At 38.2% G+C, this 24,575-nt stretch overlaps 1 pseudogene; it reads left to right on the forward strand.

The window, feature by feature from the left end:
- The window catches only part of LOC130035184 (contactin-associated protein-like 3), a 201,800-nt pseudogene that overhangs the window by 53,586 nt on the left and 123,639 nt on the right, over positions 1–24,575 (forward strand).

Genomic DNA, 24,575 nt, shown 5'->3' on the forward strand with positions numbered 1-24,575 from the left:
CCCAGGCCCATCATCAGATACATCCAGTCAGAGATTTTGGGATGGTCTCAGCACTTTGCATTAACACACCAGCATATCTAATTCAAAGAAAAGTGACATTATTAGTACAAAGATAGAGGGGGCTGGAGAGATAACACAGTCATTAAGGTACTTTACTTGCCTGGAGCCCACCTGGTTTGGTCCTTGGCACTGTGTATGGTCTAAGCACCTCCAGGAGTAATCCCTGAGCATGCTGGATGGTGCCTAATTACCTCCCCAAACAAACAAACAATAGGACCAACGGAAAATCTTATGACAAATATTATCTGATCAAAATTATTCTGGGCTGTTTTCCACAATGGGATCAAAAGCATGAAGCAGTTGCCAGAGTACAGCTCCACTTTAAGGACAGTGCTGCTCGACCTCACCCAACTCTGCAGGCTGACCAAGACCAGCCAGCCAGGGTTAGGAAGGCACAGCTACAGTGGAGAAAGTGTGAGTGTGAAAGCATGGAGCACCCTGCAACCTCTTCCTACAAGTGGACTGAGCAAATTCACTCCCCCTCTCCCCATTACACTGACCAGCAGAACAAAATGTGCAAGTTTTAGATGGATTTAGACTGAATCCTGAATTCACTCACCCAAGTCTCATTGTCCCCCAGGATAGAACTGTTGTCTGTTGTCAAGAGAGCATACAGCTCTGGTTTGCTCCTCTTTCAACACACCCACATCTCATGTTGCTGTAAGGGTGCTGAGGGATTTCGTAGTGGCAGGTACTTCTGGCAGAGAAATCAGTGGCGTGGGTGTGTGGTCTTTGGCATATGTGAGGACTTCTCCAGAAACGCTCCCATAACACCATCCCTAAAGAGTGGCTTCTGGGAACTAATTCTAATGAGTAGTCATAGCCTTAACCCACTTATACAGATTTTCCTTGACATTATCCTGAAGTTGGGAGAAGTTTCTTTTACAATATAGGTAACTGATCCCACTTTTGAATAATCACAGACATGTTTACTAGTAGTGCCTGTCCTACTTCAACGTTGGATTCTCTTTTAGGACATTTTCCCTGAGTGTTGTGAGAGATGTATGCCAAATGCCTTGTTAACATTCTGATTTCCTGTGTAACTAAGAGCTGACAATAAAGTAGGAGGACTCTAAAAGAATTATTTATAAAACTAAAATTCCTTATTCACTAAAAAAAGTTTAATTGTTACTTTTGCCTTTCAGCAATGTACATGGAGAAAAACGATATTGTCTAAATGTGATAGTTTTAAATTTATTCTGGCTTCATCAATTTTTTGTCTTCAAGCTTCTCAATTTAAGGGGTAGCTACATGAAATTGTTGATTCATTTGATCTATTATTATTGTTATTATTATTATTATTATTATTATTTGGTTTGAGGATAAGAACTAGCTATGATCAAGGCTTACTCCTGACTATGGACTCAGGGATCACTCCAGTCAATGCTCTGGGGACCATATGCAGTGCCAAGGGTTGAATCTGGGATGTCTGCTTGCAATGTAAGCTCTCCATCTGCTGTACTGTCTCTTTAAAATACACTTGAGTTTTAAACATAAAGGGATTACTTTAAATTGTTTAGTTAAACTTAATGAGAAGCATATCAAGTATATATTAGCCGCACTTTATTTGGGGGGTTTTGGGGAAGTGCCTCTCACGGCAGTGCTCAAGGCTTACTCCTGGATCAGTGCTTAGGCTTATTCCTGGATTGATGCTCAGGGATCATGCCTAGTAGATCTCATAGAACCATATGGGGTACTATGGATTGACCTGGGTCAGACACATGTAAGATTAATGCCCTGCCCCCTGGATTGTCTTTCTGTTTTTAAACTACATATTTTTATAAAAGTTAGATTGAAAGATATCAGTTTAATCTTTTCTTATACTTTCATTTATTACACAAGTGTATTTTTATATCTTTTTAGTTGCGAAATATGAGAGTGGGGATATTAATTCTTATATATATATTGCTATGTATTAAAACTAGTTTAATACTAGTTTGACTGAGGTTGTTTTTATATTAGTGATCACAGTCACAGGTCACAGTCCTCCCGTTGTTCATCGATTTGCTCGAGCGGGCCCGGTAACGTCTCCATCATGAGACTTGTTGTTACTGTGTTTGGCATATCGAATACATCACGGGTAGCTTGCCAGGCTCTGCCGTGCGGGCGAGATACTCTCAGTAGCTTGCCGGGCTCTCCAAGAGGGGCAGAGGAATCGAACTCAGGGCAGCCATGTTGGCCGCTTGTAAGGCAAACGCCCTACCGCTGTGCTATCGCTCCTTTTAAATATAAATTGAATGCAAGCGACCCTGTCAAAAAGATAAGACAGTGTCAGAAAGTAGAGAAGAAATTGTCACATCACAGTAAAAAGACACCTAGTAGAATAGCTTTCATGTTTTCTTAAAGTACCATTCAGAATAGAAATGCTTTACAGATGACTGAAGATCATTTACTAAGAGCTCAGATGAGTTTTGTAAATCTAATGTAAATTCCTATGACACTTATTCTTAGCAAAAGTATATGGGAGTGTTTGCTCTATAGGAATTAAAATCAAAACTACTGATTTAAAATTGAACTCGTTTACATTGAATTTTAGTAATATCTTATCTTTTGTTAGTATGTAAAATGTATAGCATTTCAGTGAAACAATATTCACTGACCATAAAATATAAGAAAAGACTTTCCTTGTGAGAGATTGTCTTCAACGTCTTCCTATAATCACTGTGTTCACAGAATGAAAATAAACCAATACAAACATATGGACTTTCTGAGAAGATGCCTTTTCAGAGAAATGTCAGAAGAGGCAAAGAATTGAGTCCAAGTATTGTTCTTTTTAGTGCACAGAGAAAATTGACAGTGTAGTTTTTCACTGTGTTAAACAGACCAGAGATATTCTATTTGTGTGTTGACTTACACATTTCAACTAATTGATAAAATATATTATACTTCAGTAACATGTTAATGTTTTGTGTTGTAGAATCCAAGATGGTTAACTTTGATGGGAAAAGTTACTTATTGTATACATTTAAGCAGAAATACATGAGCTCAACAAAAGATGTGATTTCTTTGAAATTTAAGACCAGGCAAAATGATGGGATTCTGTTGTACAGAGAAGGACAAAATGGCAAATATATCACAGTCGAGTTAATTAAAGGAAAACTTGTCTTATTTCTTAATTCAGGTAAATCTATGGGAAATATTTTGGGGAATTTAAATTAGTTAGATAAAATTTTATGTCTAATTTTTGACAAGTAAATTATTGATTTATCCTAAAACCAGGATACTACTGAAAGTGGAAGAAATAACCTATAAACTAGTATTATGGTCCAAGGGTATAAGCCAGGACTTTCTAGGTGCATGGATTATCCTATAACCGAGTGTGTATCTTGAAAAGGCAACAACAACGTATCTTGAATATGCTTTTATGAAAAAGGTTTTATAAACTTGATTATTATATAAAATGATTATTTTATATGTTCAACATGCTATCTACCATTATTGCAAAGAAAAAAATGATATGAATCATAATTATAAGGACAAATGAAATAGAATTACTCAAAATCTGAAGAAAATTGGCTTCATGACTAGAATAGTTTCAGCAGTTCACCAGTCCTTGGGACAGAAGGAAAGTGTAATTGTGAGAAGTGCTAAACCTCAATATTATGAACAGGATGGAATTGTTCATTTACCATTTCTGTCTTTTTAGGAGACTCTAACTCACCCTACTCTGATGTCCAGGAGGTCCTCACCCTAGGGAGCCTGCTAGATGACCAGCACTGGCACTGTGTCCTTATTGAGCTCCTCTGCACTCATGTCAACTTCACTGCGGACAGACACACACATCACTTCCAGGCTAAGGGAGAGCCTGACTATTTGGATCTTGATTATGAGGTGTGAAAAATCACTTTCTAATATATTGGATGTACTTTTTAAATGTAAATATCAGGATTTATAAGAATATTAACATTTATTCTTTAAACATTCAATCTTATGGCACCATGCTCATCACCACAGATTCAGTATTCTCTCTACTTTCCCTTTTTACCTTCTAGAGATGGTGATGGATAGCAAAGAGATTTACTGTGATCATCTGATCATTTCTTATCATATGTCACCATTAAATCATGGTGTTAACCTGAGAATAATTTAATGTGATATTTCAATTATGCTTAATAAAATACATAATTACCTGCTAGAGAATGTACCACTGTGTGCAGAAAGTTTTTCTTATTCTATGACTAATATAATAGTTGAGACTAATATAATGTGAGATGTTTATTATTCCTTAATAAAATACATTATTACCTATTAGAAAATGTACCACTGTGTACAGAAAAAGTTTTTCTTACGAGTTGGGAATTACAGTGAAATATTTCTTGTGGTTGATGATACACAAGAATGTAGGGAATACATTTATATGCTATTGTGATGGATTGTCCCTTACTATTGTCACTCTCACATGGGATTAAGTGGTCATTACATCTAGGGAATAAGTAGATGAAACACTTTCGATATGACATCAACATTTTACAAAGTTTGGAACTTTCTTCTATATTACATCTAGTTTTAGGTTTTGAAGATACTTTGAGTTGTAAGGCAATCTTAAACAGATTAGCAACAGAGATAATTTGGAGAAGTAATTCTTTTGTGCCAAAATTTGATTTCTTTTAAATAATGCACCCATTTAGTTCAAATAACTCTTAGGTTACCCTGTTCCTAGATTATAAAACTTAGAAGGTTACGGAAGTAGAGAAAGCAAGGTACAGAAATAAGAAGAGGTGGACAGAAGGAAATAGGAGTCGGGGACTCCTTGGACATAGTGGTGGTGTGGAGCTCTGTTTTATCTATATATCTGAACCACAGAGTCAACAAGAACCAGTGAAAGTATGAGGTACAAACTGCAACAACCAATTTTGCCCGTCAAAGTTGCAGGCTCAGTGTTGAAAAGGAAACTGGGGAGAAATTAACATTTGTGAAGTGATTGGTGTTGGAACACTGTATGTCTGAAACTCAAATATGTGTAACTTTGTAATTTATTGTGACTTAATTTTAAAAAAATATTATCTCATGTAATTTTTAAAGACCTAATGCAAATTTCAGTACATTGCCAAATCCACTCTTAAAATCAGCAATTCCACAATGCAGCTAACAATCTAGAACATTTCAAAAGTTATTTGGTATTAATGATTTCAGCATAATCATTAAATGTATATTATTCTAACTTAAATATTGGCAAAATCCAGTATTCTCAAATATGTCACTTGAAAGATTAATAAAGTAGGATGTAACTATGGTAGGTCACTTATTAGACTAATCCAGACTTATATGGAAATAAAGATAAATTATTATCCATCAATGAAAATTATAGTGCCATAGGAGAAGATAATTGTAAGAGTATTAAACATACTATTTAAATATGACAAATGGAGATATGTAAATCTGAATCATCTATAAATCTGATCATATACTTAACATGATCATTAATGCCAGATAAATTAGATGATTTTCCTGTTCCTCAGAAATATTTTAGGCAGATAAGAAACTCATTAAATAGTGTTATTTATGTCATTTTTCTTCTTTCTAAGATTAGCTTTGGAGGGGTCCCCGAGCATAGAAAATCAATGGTGTTACCACGTAAAAACTTTAATGGCTGTCTTGAAAATCTCTATTATAATGAAGTAGATGTCATTGAATTATCCAAGAGAAAAAGCCCACAAATCCTCATCATGGTGAGAAAAATCTATATATGAGTTCAAGAGAAAAGGAAACACAATTTTTTTTATTGATTTGCTTTTTAAAATATACTTCTTCTAGAAGCTGGGAAGGTACAAGTTATAAATAAATTTTTTGTTAATGTTTGGTTTCTGTTATGTATATAAAGACAAATTCATAATTTCATAACATTGTTAAATTATCATCATTGAAAGACGATAATGTAGTGTCTATTTTCTTTTTTTTAGGTGAAGCACTTTTTGCTATTTTATTTTACTTTTTTAAAAATTGAATCACTGTGAGATACAGTTACAAAGTTTTCATATTTGAGTTTCAGTCATAAAATGATTGAACACCCATCCCTCCACTAGTGCACATTTTCGACCAGCAATGTCCTCAGTATCCCAAGCACACACATCCCAGACCTTCCCCTGCCTCTATGGCAGACAGTTTTCCCCATAATCTCTCTCTACTTTGGGGCATTATGGTTTTCAATATAGCTAATGAGAGGCTATCATGTTTGGTCCTTTATCCACTTTCAGTACACATCTCCCATCGCGTTCGATCTCTCCAACCACCATAGAATTAGTGATCCCTTCTCTATTCCGGCTACATTCTCCCCCATCTAATGAGGCAGGCTTCCAACTATGGAGCAATATTCATGACCCTAGTGTCCACTGTCCTTGGATATCAGATTCATATTCTGTTATTTTGTATTCCACAAATTAGTGCAGTCATTCTAAGCCTGTCTCTCTCTTTCTGACTCATTTCATTTAACATGATACTATCCATGACCATCCACATATAAGCACATTTCATGACTTCATTTCTCTTAACAGCTGCATAGTATTCCATTGTGTAGATGTACCAAAGTTTCTTTAACCTGTCATCTGTTCTCCTGCACTCAGGTTCTTTCCAGATCTGGCTATTATGAACATTGCTGCAATGAATATACATGTGCAGATGTCATTTCTACTGTGCTTTTTTGTACCCTTGAGATATATTCCCAGAAAGATGTTGAGGGGTCATACGGAAGCTCAATTTCTACTTTTTGAAGGAATACCCATATTGTTCTCCAAAAAGGTTGACCAGCCAACCTTCCCGCCAACAATGAAAGAGAGTTCTTTTCTCGCACATCCGCGCCAGCACTGGTTGTTCTTGGTTCTTATTGTTGTAATCCAGTCTTTGTGGTGTGAGATGATATCTATAGTTGTTTTGATTTGCATCTCCCTGATGATTAGTGATGTAGAGTATTTTTCATATGTCTTTTGGCCATTTGTACTTGTCTTGAGGGAGCTTCTGTTAATTTCTTCTCCCCATTTTTTGATGGAGTTGGAAGAGTTTTTCTTCTACAATTCAACTAGTGACTTGTATATCATGGGTATTAACAACCTATTCGATGGGTATTGGGTAAATATTCTCTCTCATTCCTTGGGTTCTTTCTGTATTTTGGTCACTGTTTATTTTGAGGTGCAGAAACTTCTTAGTATAATGAAATTCCATTTGTTTATGTTTGTTTCCACTTGCTTGTTCAGTGGTGTTTTACCTTAAAGAAGCTTTTAGCTTCATTGTTATGGACAGATCTGCCTACATTTTCCTCCAGGTACCTTATGGATTCGAGTCTGATATTGAAGTCTTTAATCCTCTTTGATATGACTTTTGTGCCTGGTGTTAGACAGAGGTCAGAGTTCCCTTTTTTTTGCAGATAGATATTCAGTTTTCCCAGCTCCACTTGTTGAAGAGGCTTTCCTTGTTCCACTTCATATTTCTTGCTCCTTTATTAAAGATTAAGTGATCGTATATTTGAGAGTCTGTAACAGAATATTCAGCTCTGTTCCATAGGTCTGAAGGTCTGTTTCTTGTTCAACACCATACTGTTTTAATTACTACTGCTTTCCACTCGGCCATCCTGACATTCATCTTTCAAACAACAAATGTTTTTAGATAATATTTCAGTTGTGCAGATAGAAAAAGAAATTGATGTTATTCCCAAGATACTAATTAACCTGTGTAAGGTTGCACAGAAAATGTGGAATTTCAAATCGCGGCTTTCTGACTGAATTGTGTGCTCTTCTAACTAACTGTACTACATTGCTTGCTAAATCATTTTAGGCTTTGGAAGTTTAAAATAAAATAAATCCCAGTTATCTTTTGCTAGAAAACAGTATCCGAATTGCCTGGGAAAATGATAATTTTTATAATGTTTTTAAATTTTCTTAATGCTATGTTATAAACGAACACGTCATTTTATCATTGTGACAAAATTAGCTAACCTATTTTTCTCATTCAATGTGGGGGACAAGGGTGAAGATTTTGGGGGATTAAATATCTCAATTTGCCATTCAGTTTCCAGTTGGATGTGTATTCCAAAACTACTTCCTGTGGTTTATGCTAGATTTTGTGTTGTTTGTAGCGCTGTTTCAAAATTTGTCTTGTACATACCCTGGGGTGAAAGACAAATTATAGTTTGTTTTTATAATTACTGAAACAAAAACAAATTATAACTGTAGCTTTTGCCAGGATTTTCAGCCCCTTTTATTAGAATTTAGAAGATTTCTTTTTATCATTTCGTTTCTAAGAGAATTGCCCAGTCATTTAATAAGTCACATTAGCAAATTCTGAATGAATTAGATATCTGCTTTTGGTGTTGATGGTAAATTTTTAAAAGGGGTAAGTTTTGCTTTCCAGTTTTAAATAACAGGATACAATTCACGATGGTCTAGATCATTTAAAGGGCCTCTGTAGCCCTTTAAATATTCAAACTAGTACAGTCTGGTTCTTTAATTTGATTTGCGTTAATTGCCCTTTATCACGTACTTGATTCTAAACAAACACAAAATTTTCTTATTTGGATTTCGGGAATTGGTTTGGACCACACCTAGCTGTATTCAGGGCTTCCTCCTGGTGGTGCTCAGGAGACTATAGGTGTTAGCTACAGATGGAACCTCGTTGGCTGCTTGCAAGGCAAGTGCCCTATCTACTGTATTTTCTCTGGCCCTAAAGACAAAATACTTTTTATCTAAAAAAAATTTTAACACTGAGCCCAGCAAGCTACTGAGAGTATCCTGCCCACATGACAAATCCTGGCAAGCTCCCCGTGGCATATTTGATATGCCAAAAACAGTACCAACAAGTCTCACAAGTTGTTGTGAGATGTTACTGGTGCCCGCTGGAGCAAATCAATGAACAACGAGAGGACAGTGCCACAGTGCTACAGTGTAGTGATAGCTTGACCTCTTCCTTTGCTATCTGTATGAGCTTGATATCTTTTTTTTTTTGGTTATCTGCTATGGCCAGGACTTCCAGTACTATGTTGAATAGGAATGGTGAGAGTGGGCAACCTTGCCTCGTGCTCGATCTTTGAGGGAAGGCTTTTAGTTTCTCCCCATCGAAAATGATGCTTGCTGTGGGTTTGTGGTATATGGTTTTGACGATATTGAGGAAATTTCCTTCAATGCCCATTTTACTGGGAGATTTTATCCCAAATGAGAGCTCTATCTTGCCAAATGCTTTCTTTGCAGCTATTGATATGGTCACATGGTTTTTACCCTTTATTTTATTGATATGATGGATTACATTGATTCACTTGTGAATATTAAACCATCATTACATCCCTGGGATGAATCCTGCTTGGTCATAGTGTATTAATTTTTTTGGTGAATTGTTGGATTTTGTTTGTTGAGGATCTTTGTGTCTATGTTTATTAGGGATATTGGCCTGTGGTTCTCTTTCTTTGTGGTATCTCTGTCTGCTTTTGGTATCAGGGTGATGTTTGCTTCATAGAAACTGTTTGGAAGTGTTTATAATTGTACAATTTCTTTAAAAAGCTTTAAAATGATTGGGATTATGTCCTCTTTAAAGATTTGGAAAAATTAACCAGTGAATCTACCTGGGCCAGGATTTCTGTTTTTGGGGAGAAATTTTTTATTACCGTTTCAATTTCCTAGATGGTGATAGGTCCGTTTAGATAGTCCAGGTATTATTGGTTCAGTCTCAGAAGGCTATAGGAATCCAGGAGTTTATCCATTTCCTCAAGGATTTCTTATTTCATGGTATGAAGATTCTCAACGTAATCTCTGATGATCCTTTGAATTTCTGTAGTTTCTGTTGTGATATACCCTTTTCATTTCCGGTTCCATTTATTCGGTTTTTCTCTCTTCCTTTTTTGTGAGTCTTGCTACAGATTTATAGATCTTGTTTATTTTCTCAGAGAACCAGCTCTTATTTTCATTGATCTTTTGGATTGTTTTTTGGACATCCAACTCACTAATTTCTGCTCTAAGTTTTATTATTTCCTTACTCCTCCTTTGGGCTCTTTTTGTTGGTCATTCTCCAAGCTCTTAAGCTGTGAGGTTAGGTTACTTAGGTGGGTTCTCTCTTCCTTCCTGAGGAATCCTTGTAGAGCTATAAAATGTCCTCTTTATACACCTTTTTCTGTATCCTATAAGTTCTGGTAACTCATGTCTTCATTTTCCTTCATTTCCAGGAATTTTTTGATTTTCTCTTTGATTTTCTTTCTAAGCAACTCATTCTTCAGCAGTGAGCAGCTTAATTTCCAGGTGTTTGATTTTATTTTCTGCTTATGTGTCTTATTCCCTTATATTTTCAGTGCATCGTGGTCTTCGAAGATCACTGATTCAAGCTCTATCTTCTTAGTTTTATGGAGGTATGTTTTTTGGCCCAGCTTGTGGTCAGTCTTAGTCCTATGCACACTTGAAATGAATGTGTATTCAGCTTTTTGAGGATGAAGTGTCTTGTATATATCTACTAAGTGAGCTCCTTTCTTTTATTTATTCATCAAATAAAGCATGTCCTTGTTAAGATTGAGTCTAGCTGACTATCAAGAGGTGACAAATCAGTGTTGAAATCGCCACTAGTATTGTGTTGCAATCTGTTTCTTCCTTCAAGTCTGTGAGTAGTTCTTTTAAGTATTTCACTGGTCCCTCATTAGGAGCATATACATTCAGGAGTGTAAGTTGTTCCTGACGTGCAGATCTCTTGATCAATATGAAATGAACTTCTCTTTCTCTTGTGAACTTTCTTCAGTCTGAAATCAATATGGTCTGATACCAAAATGGCCAGCCCAGCTTTTATGAGAGAGGTGTTTGCCTGAAGAATTGTTTCCAGCCATTGACTTTGAATCTGTGTTTGCTCTGACTGTTCAAATGTGTTTCTTGCAGACAGCAGAATATTGAGTTCAATTTTTGATCCATCCCTTGCCACTCTGTGTCTTTTAATTGGTGCATTTAGCCCATTGATGTTAAGAGAGATTATTATTATCATGGGGTATTGTATCATCATTCTGCTGAATTTTGGTTTATTTGAGGGGTTTGTCTTGTCTTGTTCGTGCAACCATGGTTTAGAGTTTATGAAGTTCCTGAGTTGTGGTTTGTCTGTGAAACTGTGTGTTGTTCCTTCCACTATGAATGAGTCTAGCTGGGTAAAGTATTTTTGGTGAGGAATTTATTTAATTGAGTTTTTTCACTATATCCCATCAGTGTCTTAAGTCAGCTGTACATCTTAAGGATGCACTTTTATAAGCAATTTCTTGCTTTGATCTTGCTGCATTCAGAATTTTATGTCTGTTTAAGGTGTTTGTCATTCTGATCAGGATGTGTCTTGGAATATTTTTATTTGGATTTCATCTAGCTGGTACCCTTTGGGACTCCTGAATCTGGTTGCATGTGCTCTTCAGCTCTGGGAACATATTAGCAATGATGTCTTTGACAGTTTCTTTTTCATCAGGGTTTTCTTCCTGTCCCTGGGACTCTAATGATTCGTATGTTATTCCTCTTGGCTTCATTCCGATTTTCTCTTCACAGTTGTTGGTTCATTATGAGACTCTTTTCCATTTTCTGCTGTTGTCTGGAGATTCTCTGCATCACCCTGAAGCTCACTGATTCTGTTCCTTAGAACCTGTTACTCTGCTGTTGAGGCCTTCCAATGAGTTTTTCAATTCACCTACCAGGTTTTTCAGATCTGTCATTTCTGTTTGTAATTTTGTTTGTATTTTCCACATTTCTGCTCTCAGATGCTCTTGTATTGTTTTGGCGGTGTGTTTAATTTAGCTCCCTAATCATCTTCAGTAGCTCCCTTCTAAGTTCCTCATCAGAGAGGTTTTCTAGTGCATTATTACTGATTTGATTTTCTGGACTAGTCTCTTCACTAACTAAGCTTGGTGGGCTTCTGCGTTGCTTTACCATTGTGACCTGTGCAGTTTAGACTTTCAAGCTTACTGTTACTGTTGTGTTTTTGGTGTAATATTAATTGAGGTGGAACTAATAAATTATTGGCCTAATGTGTTTTTGGTGTTTGGGCTGCCCTAGTGAAAGTTTAACATAAGAGGGTAATTTATGTTTCATATGTGATGTGGAGGGGAGAATATCTCGAGGTTGGATGTCATTCCCACCACGCCTGTACCTGGGTTGGGGGAGATGAGCGAGTCCTTGAAAGTTGGCTGCTATTGCTATTTCTTTGTTGGTTTACTTTTACTTCTGATTTTTCTACCCACAAGTTTTGCTTTTCAACCAAGCCACATTGATACTAATCAAGTATTTGTCATTCCATATATATAAAAATAGAATTTTATGTAAATCACTAGACTGATAATCACACATATTAATGCATACACATGCCTCCACATTTTATACTGTTAGCAAGAATGAAATTGTTAAAGCTTATTTTTCATTTTGATTTTCTGACAGCAACATCTCACTTCAGTGATTTAATTCTATGTCAGAGTAGCTTTAAAACTTTCCATTATGAAAGTATAGTATTATGTTTTTGGTCATTTCCTAGTGAGGGCATTTGCTTTATTCTTGCTTTTTGATTACTAAAAGCAGACATTTGTGGGGCCAGAGTGCTAGTACAGCAGGTAGGGCATTTGTCTTGCAGATGACTGACCCTGATTTGATCCTCAACACTGCATATGGTCCCCCCAAGCCCTGCCATGAGCACTGCTGGGTGTGATTGCAACTCCCACTTGCCAAATAAAAGAGAAGCATTTGCACAGGTACATATATTTTTGCTTAGAATTTTCACTGATATAATTCCTGAATATAACATTTTAGTCAAATGTTTTATATAGTTTCAGAAATTATTAAACGGTTTTGGTGCTTTCCCAAAATCATAACATGATACTTTCACTAAAATATGAGAGATACCTCTCTTCTCCTATAAGCTAACTCTTTTTTTATTTTCCATCTCTTAGTTCCTTGCCAGCTAAGTCAACTTAACTAATTTCTTACTGTTATTTCCTGCTTATGTGACTACAGGTAAATTAAAAAAACTCCAAATATTTGTTTTTTTATTTCAATTTTAATTTTTTTTATTTGAAGAACAGTTAGTTACAAAGTTGTTCCTCATTGGGTTTCAGTCATACTATGTGTCAACACCCATCTTTCTGTCCTCCACAAGTGTACATTTCCCACCACCAATGTCCCCAGGTTCCCTCCTATCTCTTAACCTCCCCTGCTCAACCAGCCTGCCTCTATGGCAGGAACTTTGTTCCTGTCTCTGTGTCTTTGGTCTATCTGTCTCTGTCTTTCTGTCTCTGCCAGTCTCTGTCTCTCTCTCTCTATGTTTTTCTGTCTGTTTCTCTTTCTCTCTTTCTCTTTCTCTCTCTCTCTCTCTCTCTCTCTTTTGCTCTCTCTCTCCTTTTGGGCATTGGTTTGCTATACAGGAACTGAGAGGTTATCATGTTTGTTCCTTTTCCCATTTTCAGCCAGCAGTCCTCATCCAGAGTGATCATTGTCATGGTGATCCCTTTATCCCATATGCCTTCTCTCCCAGCAATTGAGGCAGGCTTGCAACTATGGTCCAGTCTTCCTGGCCCTTGTTTCTACTCTCCTTGGGTATTAGTCTTTCACTATATTTTTTAATATTCCAAACATGAGTGCAATCATTTACTTTTCTTAAGTTTTTAAATTTTATATTCATCAGGTTGTTCACATTAATTGATTACATTCAATATTTCAACACCAATCCCACCACCATTACACCTTCCCACCATCATTATTTCAAATTTTCCCACCACTACTCAAGCCTGCCTGCCACAGGAAGATGCTAGGTAATTTCTTTTCTATTGCTCATTGTGAATATAATGAGAGGTCACACAGCTGCTTTTGCAGATGCATTCTCCTGGAATTCTAAAACTGTAAATAATTGGGATCTGGAGACATCTATATAGGGACTAAATCCATTCTGAGATTCATTTGTGAGTCTCTGGGTGAAGGCAGTTGGTATATTTAACTGGGTCCTGGAGACAGTTTATAGGCATGACAGCCAAGGAATACAGGAGGAGAGACGAGGAGGGACTGACCGTCCCTTGTCACCATGTGGCCTGGAGTTTTCAGTCCCTGGTCCCATGTACGGGGGTTTTTATTTAAGAATTTTGTGCCCACCAGGGTTTCATTTGGAGTAAGCAGAGAGAAGGCACCTTCTCCGTCTGAGATGCCTGAGTCAAATCTGCTCGGTATGGGGTCCTGAGAAATCTTGGGCGAGCTACTGTCTTCTAATTGCTGAGTCTGAGTGTAATAATTTGATGTCTGTCTCTCTCCTTCTGACTCACTTCACTCAGCATGATACTGTTCATGTTCATCTATAGATAAGCGAAGTTTATGACTTTGTTTTCCCTTATAGCTGCATAGTATTTCATTGTGTAGGTGTGCCATTGTTTCTTTATCCTGTCGTCTCTTCTTGGGCACTTGGGTTGTTTCCAGTTTCTTGCTATTCTGAGTAGAGCTGTGAACATAGAAGTGCAGTTGGCATTTCTACTGTGTGCTTTTGGGCCCTTGGGATATATTCCCAGAAGTGGTATTGCTGGCATCATATGGAAGCTCTATTCTAGTTTTTTGAGGAATACCCATATTGTTTTCCATAAAGGTTCGGACAGTTGGCATTCCCACCAACAGTGAATGAGAGTCCCTTTCTCCCTGCATCCACTTTGGCATTGGTCTTGTTCTTTTTGATGTGTGCCAGTCTCTGGCTTTCCATAGATTTGTATTTTATTTTCTTATCAATGTGAACATTGATTATTATGTCTTATTATTTTGAATACCTTTCTGTTTACTTTTATAAGAACTTTCATATTAATTTATAGTTTTATGTTAGTAAACAACATTTTATCATTTTTAGTTAAAACATTTTTTGTATTAATTTTGTTTTAAAGATTTTATGGTATGTTGGGTGCATAGATATTTTTGTTAGTCATCAGTTTATCTATGTGCTTTCTTGTAGCTTATTTCAGAATGTGACTAAAACTTTAGACAATGTATTTGGCCTCATGAATATTCTTGTAATATCTTCTAATGGTTTTATTGTTTTAAAAATCTAAATCTGTATCATTTTATGTGATGTAAGCATTGATTTTAATTTTTATCTGATAAATTTCCATTTATTTATTTGCTAGAGCAGTGAACCAAATCTTTTCCTCCACATAGTTGAATCATCATAACTTTCACTCCATCCTGAGCATATGTGAACATCTCCGATGCTTTTGTTGACTATTTTTGTTCCATTGAAATATCTATGTCAATACCAATACTACATTGACCTGATTATAGTGATTTCAAAATATGCTCTGGTGTCTAGAGTCTTGTTTTTCTTAACATAATATTTGTTGAGGATGAGGGGAAATTTGGGGACATATATGCTTCCCTGTGAAATTTATGAAAACATATCCAATAGCAGGTAAAAGTTCTTATAGCAAACTTAATTGGAATTGCATTCAGATTTTTCTCTTCAGACATTATGATTAATGAGATTTGTTCGTTGAACAATGAAAATAATCTAGACTATAAAGTGTTGTTTTTTAAATAGAATTGTGAAAAATTAAGAGCATTCCCAACTGATGGGTTAAACTTTTGGCCAGTAGCACCTCTGGGTGAAAGCCTGTGAGAACTTTTGAAGAGGTAAGTCTGCTTCTGGTTCATCTTGGCTGGCTGCACATTTTCCCTCAGATGTGCATAAATATTCCTCCCACTAAGAGTTGCTATCATCTGAGTGACAAGAATAGTTCCTGGATTTCAATTATACAATGATCAAATACCCATCCCTCCACCAGTGCCTGTTTTCCACCACCATGAAATCCAAGCACAAAAATTTGTAAGTCTACAACTGTACCTCATGGTGTTTCACTAATAAAAATTTAAAAAAAAAGAAGGAAAGTGCAGAGTAAAAAAAAAAAAAAAGAATAGAAGAATAATTCCTGGAACTCATGATCCTGTTTCACTGATGAAAACATGTAAGATCTCAAGGGAGAAAAGCTCTCCGCTCTCCTCTATTGTATCTTTTACTCAGCCCAAAAACTCAGGGAGAAAGTTGCTATAGATCCCTTTGCTAACACTGAGAAATGAAGTTGGAAATTTCCTAAAACGTTGACCAAACTAGGTGCCAGAGGGAAAGTACCACAGACAGGTAAGGTGGTTGCCTTGCTGGATACCTGACCAAACCAGGTTCAATCTCCAGCACCTCATGTAGTCCCCCAAACCCCACATGGAGTAATTCCCGAAGCAGAGCCAGGAGTAAGCCCTGAGCATGCTGGGTGTTGCCCTAAAATAACAACAACAAACAAACATTGACCAATCCAGAGTAGAATGGTATGAAGGATTGTGAATGATTCTGTTTGTCTACTTGGAGAGGACTAATATTTAAAATACGTGTTTACTGAGATGTTTGCAAAAAAGATGAATCTTGGAAAACTGCTGCTACTGAAATGAAACTGTCACTCCTGTTCCTAACAGTGTCTTTTACTGTATCCACAGGGAAATGTGACTTTCTCCTGCCTGTGCCCATAACATTTTTGAGCCCCAGGAGTTACTTGGCTGTTCCAGGCACCCCAGGAAAGGATGAAGTATCTCTTGCTTTACAGTTTCGGACATGGAACCGAGCAGGATATGTATTTACTAGCGGGTTTCATCATGGGTCCGGAGACCTCAGTCTTTCTCTAAATGATGGAAAACTTCAGCTGAGTCTCTTCCATCTTGTACATCCACTGAGGAGTGTCACAGCAGGTAAAAATGTGCTCCCTAATAGGTGTGTGTTCAAAAGTGAGTGTGGGCACTCTCATCACGTACGTTAGGTGGCGATGAGCCACTTCCCCACCCCTACCTCTGAGAGCGGCCAACAAACACATGAAGGAGGGAACGGGGCCGCCAAGCTGGTTGGTGATCAGTTGCCATTTATTTCAATCTCTGTCCCGCCATTTATTCCGTTCTCCCCATGCACCTATTCCAATCTAACTGAGTGCTCCATTCCAGTCTCAAGCTGCCCTTCTTTCCTCTCTCCTTCTTTCCCCTGTTAGTCTCCTGGCACTTGGTCTCAGTGCCTTAGTCAAGAGCCCAGCCTCCAAAGGTTGGGGATACCAATCACACCTAGGTGAGATAGCACAATCAACATATGTAAAGCTTTCCTTCTGGAAGCTCTTCTAAAACAAAGATCTCCTCCTGCTAGGAGATCAGCTCAAGGCTGTGTTTCTCCTTTCCTTAGTCCATATACATTTAAACATTTAAAAGGTTATCTTGGTTATCTTAAATTTATGTCTTAACGATATTAGTCATTTTGTATAGACACAGTAAGAAATGTATTAAGCTTAAAAGATGGATCTCCTGGGTACATCTCGCTATAGATCCCAGACTACAGTCTTCAGGCCAGATTAGTCTGTCCTGAGGGTTTTAACTGCAGGGTCCTTGTCCAGTCACTTCTTTTTGGGTCATGACAGAATTCGTTCAGTACCATGCTTTTAAATTATAAGTTTTATGGCACTTATATACCCTGTCCTGTTTTGAAACCAGGGTTGCTTACAGCTTGCCCTGGGTCCATCCAGTCCCTTCATCAGGACCCTGCTTTGGGGTGCTAGGAACGAAAGGCAACCAAGGCTTAAGTTGAGTTAAATATTACAGATGTCTGGGAGTAAATGTTATTTGGACTCAATTATCTTCCAAGTTACAAAAGCACAGAATTAACTGTCTTCCTGTGTCAACACAGAAAGGACATTGCTGTAAAATAAACTATGCAAAGGACATAAGGGAAAGAGAAAAGCAATATTTCACTTACAAATACAAAATCCAGAGTCCTTAGCAGGATCTGACCTTACAAGTCACAGGGTTTAATTTGGGGATATAGGTGATTAACAGATAGGGAAGCAGAGCACAGAGAAGAAGTTAAAGATTAACATAGAGGAATAGGAGTGCCTCGGGAGCACTGTGATGGTCGTAACTCAAAAAACTTAAACTCCTTGGCCAAGGGAGAAAGGATGAACCAATGTTATCCTACAAATAGGCATTTGATCTCTGACTGAGCCAAGGTTGGCATCTCTAAAATAAACAATTGAATCCATTAACATTTATAATCACACCAAAAGAAGCTAAATTTTCTTTACCTGTGGTTTACATAACATTATGATGGAAGCTTAGCACAATTATTTTAAAAGTTCAGAAAATAATTTTATTTATAAGGTGAATGATAGTTGTGATATCTTTAACATAATGAAATGCATTAGCTTAATCCTTGTTAGTTTTGAGAAGACACATTTTTAGCTGTCTTGTGGAATTATACACACATATATTTTAAACAGTTTCATGTCATAATTTTCCTCTCTCTTGTCATAGCTGGGCTGGAGAGAGTAGGATATTTGCCTTGCACTCAGCCGACCGGGGTTCAATTCCTCCATCCCTCTCAGAGAGTTCGGCAAGCTACTGAGAGTATACTGCCCACACGCCAATGCCTGGAAAGCTACCCATGGCGAATTTGATATGTCAAACACAGTAACAATAAGTCTCACAATGGAGACGTTACTGGTGCCCACTCGAGCTAATTGATGAACAACCATAGAACAACCACTTCAGTGCTACAGTGCTTGTCAGAGCTGCTATTTCCCTTTGGGGGGCTGCTGGTTTTGGATGTATTTTTGTAACTATGGGTGGATATTTGACTATTTTCCAAGGAGAATCCATTTGTGTGTAGAATAACTTCTAAAGTTATGACATTATTGAACTTTGGGGATTATCTTGCATTTTAAAGTCCATTAATATGTAAATCTAGGCACACTCATGACATGTTATTTCACAAATATTAAATGTGAAAGTAATATATTACGTGACCATAGTCATGGGTTTTATATTTAAATAGGTAAAGGTAAAGGTAAAGTCCTACCCGTTGATCATCGATTTGCTCGAGCGGGCCCAGTAACGTCTCCATTGGAGACTTTTTTGTTACTGTGTCTGGCATATCGAATACTCTCGGTAGCTTGCCGGGCTCTCCAAAATAGAAGAATTTAAATTTTTATTTTTTATATGAAAAAATCTGGTAATGTGAAGTTCCTTTTAGACCCTAGGAATGGAATTGAGTTGACTGAGATTCACTAAATTAAGTCTTGGTTTGTGTAAATTCGAAATCCTCATGCAATATGATCTGAATACGATAGATTTTACTGGTTCTCATGGGTACACAACACCTATTCTCTCATTCCATATCATGTTAATGGAATTTTCTGAATTTTCTGAGAGTGGAGCTTTGCAAAAATGTTTTATTGTTCCAATTTTTAAGCATTTACACTTCAACATTTGTTATTTTTTTATGAAAGAACCAAGGACAAATTTTTATTGATACTTGCTGATTACCTTTGCAGTTAAGTACATTTAAAGAAAATTTACAAAAAATAACACCAGCACTTTTTCTTAAACGTCCAGGGTATTTTTTCTCAATCCATATTTTCTCCCAATTCTTACAATCTCTTTCCCTCTGATAACCACAGTTTGTGTCAAAGTGCATCAGTTTGTATATTTTTTAATTTTATGATTTTTACGTTAAAAAACATGATTTACAAAGTTATTGATAGTTGAGTTGCTTGTCCATTCATTTTATTTAATCATTGTATCACTGTATCAGTCATCCAGTTGTTCATTGATTTACTCAAGTGGGCACCAGTAACACCTCCATTCATCCTAGGCCTGAGATTTTAGCAGCCTCTGCTTACTCGTCTTTCCCAACGTACTGGAGGCTCTTTCAGGGTCAGGGGAATGAGACACATTATTGTTACTGTTTTTGGCATATCGAATACTCCATGGCTAGATTGCCAGGCTCTGCTGTGTGAGCGGGATTCTCTCAGTAGTTTGCCGAGCTCGCCGAGAGGCATATATATATATATATATATATATATATATATATATATATTTCTCTATGATTTGTTACCTACTGTCTGAACCCAATCAAATATAGTGTGGTAATTATGGAAAATGTCTAGGAGTATGTTCACTCGGCTGTGAAGCTCGGCCCAAGCATGTGGAAAATGACCTGGAGCATGGTGGTGGTTGGGTCGTGGAGGTCGACTGCCGGGGCTGAGTCCCTTATTTCTTTTATAAGTTTTATTATTCTGTTTGCCTTTCTTCTGATGTACTCCCATCTTCAGTGGTGACTTTCACTGTCTTTAATTTTTTGATTGTTTTTTTGGGTCACAAACTGTGCCAGGGATCAAACCCAGGTCATCTACATGCAAGATAAACACCTTTCCTGTTGTACTATTACTCCAGGCCACTTTAATGGATGTAGTTAGATGTAGTTATTATGCTGCAGATATGCTTTACCACCTTTAAGAAAGATAGCTGAATTGTCAGACTGGAAGAAGCATTTAGGGATTTTTTTTTGTTCTCTGAGTTATAGAGGACTTTATTTTAGGATCAATTTCTTCATGTTTTAATTAGATTTTTTCGTTGCCTTTCATGATAATAAATTTTGAGTCTGAGAACATTTCTGTTTTCACAAATATGAAACAAAACCTACTGATAATAGAAGAGTTCACTTGATCACTTGATATCCCGTTACTCATTGATCTGCTCGAGTGAGCACCAGCAATGTCTCCATTCATCCCTGTCATGTGCTAAGTAGCCCAACGGTATCTGCTAATTGCCTCAAACTGATCATTCACGGTCTTGATGAAGAAGTCTGACCATCTCAGAGGTGGGTGGCCACACGATCTTTTGACGTCCCTTGGAATCAAGTCGGTAATGGCTCTAGTTCAGTGGTTGCCGCCAAATCTCATTACGTGTCCAGCCCATTTTCGATGCCTTGGCAGACGAGACAGCATCCCTGATTCTTGACTGTCCACGAAGGTCAGAACTCCAATTCTATCTCTCATTTGAGTGAAGCATGATACTGCAAGCATAACTCTTTAAATTCCTCTTTGAGAGACCCAAATAGAGTTCTCATCCTGCTTTTGTAGGGCCCAGGTCTCTGAGGCGTATGTTAATGCAGGAAGAACAGTGGAATCGAAGAGATGTGCCTGGAGCTGGAGGTTCTTTGTCCATTTAGCTATTTCTTCGACATTCTTGAAGGCGTTCCAAGCCACTCTCTTCCTCCTGCACAACTCAGGTGCCAGGTTGTTCGACATGTTGACTTCTCGACTTAGGTACACATAACTGTTGCATTTGGAGATGTTCGTCCGGAATTTGGTATGTGGGCAGGTAGACATTGAGAGTGAATGGAACGTCAGGAAGGAGACCATTTCTCATAAACATTGTCTTCATTAGATTCAGCTATAGTCCGACCTTTCCACACTCATGGTTGAAGTTGGCCAGCATTTGTGCCATTTGGCTGATGTCTGGTGTTATAAGAATGATGTCAGATTCATGTCTGAAGCCCAGTGGGGAAAGTGCCCGTCCATCTCCGAGGGACCGACCACCAGTCCCTCGGCTCCTCCCCTCCAGGTGGGTCGGGGGCGTCCAGCCAGGAAGTGCTCCTGCCCCCCCAGCCGCGCCTCAGATTCCCGCCTGAAGCCCAGTGGGGAAAGCGCCCGTCCATCTCTGAGAGACCGACCACCAGTCCCTCGGCTCCTCCCCTCCAGGTGGGTCGGGGGCGTCCAGCCGGGAAGTGCTCCTGTCCCCCCATCCTCGCCTCAGATTCCCGCCTGAAACCCAGTGGGGAAAGCGCCCATCCATCTCCGAGGGACCGACCACCAGTCCCTCGGCTCCTCCCCTCAAGTTTCACTCAATGTCTGTTATAAAACAAAAAATAACTCCTGACTGAGAAGAACGTCAAACTCAGAAACGTAGAAGGGTGCCTACCATGGACAAAATCTTATCCATAATCCCTTTCCACTATAAGAGAGAATAGTATAATCTGTGCTGGACGGAACCGAGGCCCATTGTTTGGCAACAAAACTGAACGGCTCCTGGCAGTCTCTCCTCATTCAACCAGGTACAGCCTGCCCCACGGCTTGAGACTCCCCCAGGGAATGCGCAGCTAGCTTGATCCCCTAGAATTGCCGGTTTTCTCCCTTTACCTGCACAGGAAGGGAACTGAGGCAACATCAGATCCTGCAGCAACAAAGCTGAAGGGATCCGGGAACTCTCTCCTCACTCAACCAGAATAGTAACAGTGAAGGTGAAGGACTAAAGCACACTGGTTACAATGGTAAAGCAACGCAAAAACCCACCAAACTTTCTTATTGAAGAGGCAAGCCCAGAAGACACCAACAGTATTGTAGTGTTAGACAACCTCTCTAACAAGGAATTCAGAAGGGAGCTAGTTAGGATGCTTAGGGAACTAAAAGAAACAATGTAAAGCAATGCCAATAAAAGACAAGAGGATTTGAAGGCAGAAATGAGAAAAATGCAATCGGAAATGTCGGACCTGAAAACCCTGGTAGGCGAATTGAAAACCTCAGTGGAAGGCCTCAGAAGCAGAGTAACAGCTGCTGAGAACAGAATCAGTGAGCTTGAAGATGAAGTTCAGAGACTCGCCAGAAAAGAGCAGAAAATGGAAAAGAGACTCACAGTTCGGAAACAGATGGCAAGAGAAGATCGTGATGAAGCCAAGAGGGGTAACATAAGAATTATTGGAGTCCCAGAGGGACAGGAAGAAAACCCTGATGAAGAAGAAACTGTCAAAGACATCATTGCTACAACGTTTCCAGAGCTGAAGAAAACTTGTGACCACATTCAGGAGGTCTGAAGGGTACCAGCTAGAAGAAATCCGAACAAAAATACCCCAAGACACATCCTGATCAAAATGACCAAAACTTTAGACAGAGACAAAATTCTGAAAGCAGCAAGATGGAAAAAAGAAATCTCTTACAAAGGAGCATCCTTAAAATTCACAGCTGATTTTTCTGATGAAACCCTCAGGGCCCGAAAACAGTGGTGGGACATAGTGAGAAAACTCAATGAAATAAATGCCTCTCCAAAAATACTTTACCCAGCGAGACTCTCATTCATAATAGAAGGAACAACACACAGTTTCACAGACAAACAGCAGCTCAGGAATTTCATAGACTCAAGACCATGGTTACAAGTACAAATAAATGGGCTACTTTAAGACAGGACAGGCCCCTCAAATACACCTAATTTCAACAGAACAATGGGACAAAATCCCATAACAGTAATCTCTCTCAATGTCAATGGGCTAAACGCACCAATTAAAAGACACAGAGTGGCTGGATGGATTAGAAAATTGAACCCAACATTCTGCTGCCTGCAAGAAACAGAACTTAATAGTCAAAGCAAACACAGACTCAGAGTCAAAGGCTGGAAAACAATCCTACAGGCAAACAGCTCCCATAAAAATCCTGGGGTAGCCACCTTAATATCAGACCACATCGATTTCAGAGTGAGGATGGTCATAAGAGACAGTGAAGGCCATTTCTTAGTGATCAAAGGATCTGTACAACAGGAAGAACTTACAATAATAAATGTATATGCACCTAATGAGAGACCAGCAAAGTACTTAAAACAACTACTCATAGATTTGGAAAAAGACATCAATAGCAACACAATACTAGTGGGAGACTTCAACACCGCTTTGTCACCTCTGGATAGATCAACCAGACTCAAACTTAGCAAGGACATACTTAATCTGAGGGAAACAATGGAAGAAAGGGACGTAGTAGATATATACAGGACACTTCATCCTCAAAAGGCTGAATACACATTCTTCTCAAGCGTACATGGAAAATTCTCCAAGATAGACCACATGCTGAGCAACAAAACATATCTCCATAAAATTAAGAAGATAGAGATTGTATCAACAGTCTTCTCAGACCACAATGCGCTTAAATTAGAAGTAAATCACACACAAAAACAGAAAACTAAATCAAACACCTGGAAATTAAACAGTGCGCTATTGAACAACGAGTGGCTTAGAATGGAAATCAAAGAGGAAATCAAAAGATTCCTAGAAACGAATGAAAATGAGGACACGAGTTACCAAAACTTATGGGACACAGCAAAAGCTGTCTTAAGAGGAAAGTTTATAGCTCTACAAGCATTCCTCAGAAAGGAGGAGCGAGCCCACATAAATAAACTAACCTCACAGCTTAAGAGCTTGGAGAAGGACCAACAAAAGGAGCACAACCCGAACAGGAGGAAGGAAATAATAAAACTCAGAGCAGAGATTAACGAGATGGAAACCCAAAAAACAATCCGAAAGATCAATGAAACCAAGAGCTGGTTCTTTGAGAAAATTAACAAGATCGATAAGCCTATAGCAAAACTCACAAAGAAGGGGAGAGAGAAATCCCTAATAAACCGAATCAGAAATGAAAAGGGGGTCATCACAACAGAAACTACAGAAATTCAAAGGATCCTCAGGGAGTACTTTGAGAAGCTTTATGCCACGGAACATCAAAACCTCGAGGAAATGGATAAATTCCTAGACTCCTACAGACTCCCAAGGCTGAACCAAGAAGACCTGGAATACCTGAGCAGACCTATCACCATCAAGGAAATTGAAATGGTAATAAAACTTCTCCCCAAGAACAAAAGCCCTGGCCCGGATGGATTCACTAGTGAATTCTTCCAAATCTTTAAAGAAGACTTACTCCCAATCCTCTTTAAGCTTTTCCACGAAATTGAAATACCAAAAACACTTCC

Source organism: Sorex fumeus, unplaced genomic scaffold, assembly GCF_029834395.1.
Source record: "Sorex fumeus unplaced genomic scaffold, SorFum_2.1 ptg000063l, whole genome shotgun sequence".
Lineage (NCBI taxonomy): Eukaryota > Metazoa > Chordata > Mammalia > Eulipotyphla > Soricidae > Sorex > Sorex fumeus.